This window comes from Crocuta crocuta, unplaced genomic scaffold (genome assembly GCF_008692635.1).
Source record: "Crocuta crocuta isolate KB4526 unplaced genomic scaffold, BGI_CrCroc_1.0 scaffold89, whole genome shotgun sequence".
In the NCBI taxonomy this organism is placed as follows: domain Eukaryota; kingdom Metazoa; phylum Chordata; class Mammalia; order Carnivora; family Hyaenidae; genus Crocuta; species Crocuta crocuta.
In genome coordinates, this window is record NW_027551559.1 from 63,437 (window position 1) to 68,816 (window position 5,380).

General features: G+C 43.3%; 1 non-coding gene across 1 annotated transcript; it reads right to left on the reverse strand.

Moving 5' to 3' along the window:
- Positions 1–1,128: 1,128 nt before the first annotated feature.
- Positions 1,129–1,232, reverse strand: LOC144219472 (U6 spliceosomal RNA). The gene has a single exon (XR_013331432.1). It is a non-coding gene; the product is annotated as a U6 spliceosomal RNA (small nuclear RNA).
- Between the last annotated feature and the right edge of the window lie 4,148 nt (positions 1,233–5,380).

Sequence of the window (5,380 nt, forward strand, 5' to 3'; positions counted from 1 at the left end):
GTTTCTTGCCAGGATTCTGACTAATACACACATTAAGTGCAAAGTGAAGAATACAAAGCTTTGTATAGACCAACAAAACAAAACAAAACAAAACACCCCCCCCCAAAGCAAACAAAAACACCTAAAACTGACATTGAAAGTCTCATTATCTGGGGTGCCTGGGTGGCTCAGTTGGTTAAGTGTCTGACTTCAGTTCAGGTTATGATCTCGTGGTTCAGAAGTTCGAGTCCCGTGTCGGGCTCTGTGCTGACAGCTCGGAGCCTGGACCCTGTCTTGGATTCTGTGTCTCCCTCTCTCTCTGCCCCTCCCCCACTTACACTCTGTCTCTCTCTCTCTCTGTCAAAAATAAATAAACATTTAAAAAGTAAAAAAAAAAAAAAGAATAAAAGAAAGTCTCATTATCTGGAGGTGGTTTAGAAGTAAAGTAAGGAAGACAGTTTGGAACCATTTGAAACTATTCCACTATCTCTATTTATTTATTTTTCTAGAGCTGGAGTAAGTAACTCTGGATACATAGTAGATAACTATGGGTACAGCACCATCAATATCTGTTTAATTAGGTACTTGCTTCTTCTCACATGGGTATTCAACTTGGTGACTGAGGTCATTAGAATAAAGATTTAAGTCTGACTGCTTTTGTTACTATGATTTCCATAGCACTGTTCAGCACATTTATACATATCATTAGGTCTTGATGATCATTAACTTGTAAGAAGTATTTCCTCTTCCCTATATTTATTTTAGTTTTTTAAAATTGAAGTGTAGAGGTGCCTCAGTTGGCTAAGCATCCGACTTCCGCTTAGGTCATGATCTCACCGTTCCTAGGTTCGAGCCCTGTGTTGGGCTCTGTGCTGACAGCTCAGAGCCTGGAGCCTGCTTTGGATTCTGTGTCTCCCTCTCTCTCTGCCCCTCCTCTGCTCATGCTGTCTCTCTGTCTCTCTGTCTCTCTCTCAGAAATAAATAAAAAACATTAAAAAATTTGTAAAATCGAAGTGTAGTTGACATACAATGTTATATTACACAAGTATACACCATAGTGATTTCACAATTCTGCACGTGACCCAGCATTCACCATGATATGTGTAGTTATCATCAGTCATCATACATTAGTACAGTCTTATTGACTATATAAAATATGGATGCTTCATGACTTTGCGTGTCATACTCATGTAGAGGCCACACTAATCTTCTCTGTATTGTTCCAGTTTTAGTACATGTGCTTCCTGAAGCACATGCTTTTTTTTTTTTTTTTAAGCCAAACATCCCTTGGCTTGATTTAGCTGTATTGTTAACCTTTGAAATGTAGCTAAGCTGAATGTCTTCATTCAGAAGATGGGTCCAGAAATAGATTTCGTGGATTATCCATTTACAATACCAAACTATCTTTTCTGATATCCACTATGAGCTTCTCCAAAGATTTCCCGTTGTTTTTATTTACCTTATGTCTAGAAAACCACAAATGCAATCTGATTAATGAGAACCACCACCAGGTTTACTCCTCTAAGGGTCTGGGTACTCTGTTTCCTGGCCCCAGGCTGTGTCTTAACGTACACAATATCCTGTAGAAGTCATAATAGGAATAAGGAAAACAATATCTCATTACAGTAAACATAAAACTAGCTTTTGATAGAGCTGTTGGGAATTCTATGCAAGAGGTGCCCGATAATCAGATTTGACCTTCGTGCTTATGTGTAAGAGCAGCGGAGCCAATTTCCACTCCCATGGAAATTTACTACTCGTGGCACAAAGAGAACAACAAATTCAGGAAGTCGTCATGGAATCTGGAGGAAGCAGACAATGCCAAATCCAACCTTTGCAACATGAAGTTTAAGTACTGCAGCCAGAAGGCGTCACAGAGCTAACCCACTGCAGACTGGCAGGTTTGCTGAAAATGCACGCAGGGAACGTTCAGAGGACCTGTAATTCACTTGACATCAGAACACTGCAGGAAAGCTCCCAGAACTTTGGTCTGCACTTTTTTGTTAATGGGAATAACACTCACTCCCGGGTGGTTTTTGTTTTTTGTTTTTGTTTTTTTTTTTGGTTGTTTTGTTAAGTTTATTTATTTATTTTTTTTTAAATGTTTTTATTTATTTCTAAGAGAGAGAGAGACAGCGTGAGCAGGGGAGGGTCAGAGAGAGAGGGAGACACAGACTGAAACAGTCTCCAGGCTCTGAGCTGGCAGTCAGCACAGAGCCCGACGCGGGGCTCGAACCCACGAACCGCGAGATCATGACCCAAGCGAAAGTCGGACGCTTAACCGACTAAGCCACCCAGGCGCCCCGAAAGTTTATTTATTTTGAGAGAGAGACAGAGAGAGAGAGAGAGAGAATCCCAAGCAGGCTCTGCACCATCAGCTCAGGGCCCACACAGCGCTTTCTCACAAACCGTGAGATCATGACCTGAGCCGAAATCAAGACAGTCGCTTAACTGATGGTGCCGCCCAAGTACCCCTGCTCTGCACTTTTAAAACACTACCTGTGTACCTGTTCAGCAATTTAAACAGATCGATAGCAACAAACCTTTGCAGGAGGGGAATTACTCTGGGCACTTACAATTTTGTCTTCTTTGTATCTTCACCTGACCACTGAGAAAACTGCTTCAGGAGGGCAGCCTTGTGCAACGGTTACCCTAACACTCTGGTGCCACCTGGCATTTGTCTTTGCTCATCTGCAGTCAACTCATTAATATTTTTATTAGGAGGATGTTCACTAATAAGACTATTATCCTTAATTATACGCTAATCTGAACTAGATTCTTCTTCCATTGTTGAAGGTCACTCATGTGTGCACCTGAGCTGTGAAGATCTCCAAACAATAGATATGGTTCAAGGCACACCGTGCTCACACCTGCTTCCCAGAAGTTTTGAATCTGTGCTGCTGACACGCTGTCCTCACGCCCTGGCCACGGATGATTGGATAGAGTGGGGGATGTGGTTCAAGGGCTATGGGTCGGCTGAGCCAATCAGATTCTACTTCTTGGGAATTTGAACTGGTGAACTCAGATGCAGCTTGCCTCAGTGGTAGGAGCAGCCATTTGTGCCAGGGGGATGAGGAGTGGGAGACAGAGGTAGAGAGAGACCAAGAGGGATAGGGAGAAACAGAGAAAACATGTAAGAAATCTTGAACCGTGAGACCGTATCTCATCTGAACCATGAGAGCCACAACTGGAACCCTTAATTCTTGGCTTTCTAGGGCCAAGCATCTTCCAAAGGAACTGGCTGTACTTCCTGCCCTGTTGCTCTGTGGGCTTCTGGGTCTCAAACTCGCTTAAGTGGTTTTCTGTCATCACAACCCAAACAGCTTGAACAGAACCCAAAGTATGTTAGGAACTCCTATTTCTTGCATTCCTGACAAGACTGATATGATAATGATCATAAAACAGCAACTTAAGCTGCTAGACATTTCTCATTCACAATAAAACCCATGCAGAACTGGAATTCATGGATTTTCCAAAGCTCTTCCTTAGTGCAGAAATGTAGGTCATGACCCCTCTTTGGCCCATCGCATAGGAGCCCTGCAAAAGATAAGCAGAGCGGTGGTCATTTGGAGCTCTGAAGATCGTCAGGAACCAAGGTATAATGAATGTACCTGGTTCATGCAGTCTGGTGGGAAACCTGTTATTTAATTACACCCTCCGATCTCACTTGCCACCAAGATACGTTTTCCTCTATACTGGTGATAAGCTTCTAGGCCTTTACTTGCACTGTGGGCATATCCTGCTTCTGACTTGAAAAAATATTTCAGATGCGCTCAAGTGTTCCTGCCATGGGTTTGCATGTGCAGGCTGCCCTTGCTTCTTTTTATTTTTATTAAATTTTTTTTAACCTTTATTTTTGAGAGAGAGTCAGAGATACACCATGAGTGGGGGAGGGTTGGAGAGAAAGGGAGACACAGAATCTGAAGCAGCTCTAGGCTCTGAGCTGTCAGCACAGAGCCCGGTGCAGGGCTCAAACCCACGAACCATGAGATCATGACCTGAGCCAAAGTCAGACACTCAACCAACTGAGCCACCCAGGCGCCCCTTGCTTCCTTTTAGTCACACCATCCTGACCCTACATCTCTGTCTCCAGCCTGGGGCCTGCAGGAGGCTTGGCAGAGCCTGGGCCGAGGTCAGGCCTCTTCAACAGGCACGGAACAAGGCCCATGTGGTCCCCAGACATCTTAAGGTTCTGTTCATTCTTAGAAATCTGTGACCCCACTTCATAATGTCCTCCCATGAGCCATATTTACTTATTTTTTTTAATGTTTTATTTCTGAGAGAGAGAGAGAGAGAGAGAGAGAGAGAGAGACAGCATGAGCAGAGGAGGCAGAGAGAGAGGGAGACACAGAATCTGAAACAAGCTCCAGGCTCTGAGCTGTCAGCACAGAGCCCGATGCAGAGCTCTAACCCACGAACCATGAGATCATGACCTGAGCTGAAGTCAGACGCTTAACCGACTGAGCCACCCAGGCGCGTCAGTCATATTTACTTAAAAACCTGCTTCTGGGTGAAGCCACGGTCCTTAGTTAATTTTAACCTCACTGGAGATAGAATGTTGGCAAAACTTGGTTTGACCTCTAATGTCTACTGTGGCCATTCCATAGGTCACTGTGACTTGGTGAGTGTGTCAGGGTATCATTGACTTCAGGAAGCTTCCCTGCCCAGGGCATCTAAAAACTTGCTCTCTATAAGTTCTGGATCAATAAAAGGAAATTGCAGGGGTAAATAATCACACGTTACTTCTTTAAATAGTAACAGCTATACTTGGCTCTCATGATCAACTTGCAATTTGGAATTTACTTGATATTTGTATGAGTTCTGTTCTCTTTTNTTCCGTCAGTTGCCCATTAGTTTTATGGATTATTTCCTTTGCTGTGAAGAAGTTTTGAATCTTGATGAGGTCCCAATAGTTCATTTTTTGTATGAGCTCTGTTCTACCTACAATGATAGAAGACCCATATCCCTTCCCACAGGAGCTTGAAACCCAGGAAAGAATTACAATGTCATGATGAAGTTTTTTGTTAGCACAAAGAACCAAAATCAAAAGGAGGTTCTTGCTAGTTTCTGCTAAGAGAGCATAGAGACCCATNAAGAAGTTTTGAATCTTGATGAGGTCCCAAGAGTTCATTTTTTGTATGAGCTCTGTTCTACCTACAATGATAGAAGACCCATATCCCTTCCCACAGGAGCTTGAAACCCAGGAAAGAATTACAATGTCATGATGAAGTTTTTTGTTAGCACAAAGAACCAAAATCAAAAGGAGGTTCTTGCTAGTTTCTGCTAAGAGAGCATAGAGACCCATAAAGCCTGGAAGGGAGATCCCAGCCCTCATTCACCTCCTCAGTCAGGTGTCCTGAGCAAGACACACACTGTACAACTCTACACAATGCCTTGGTTT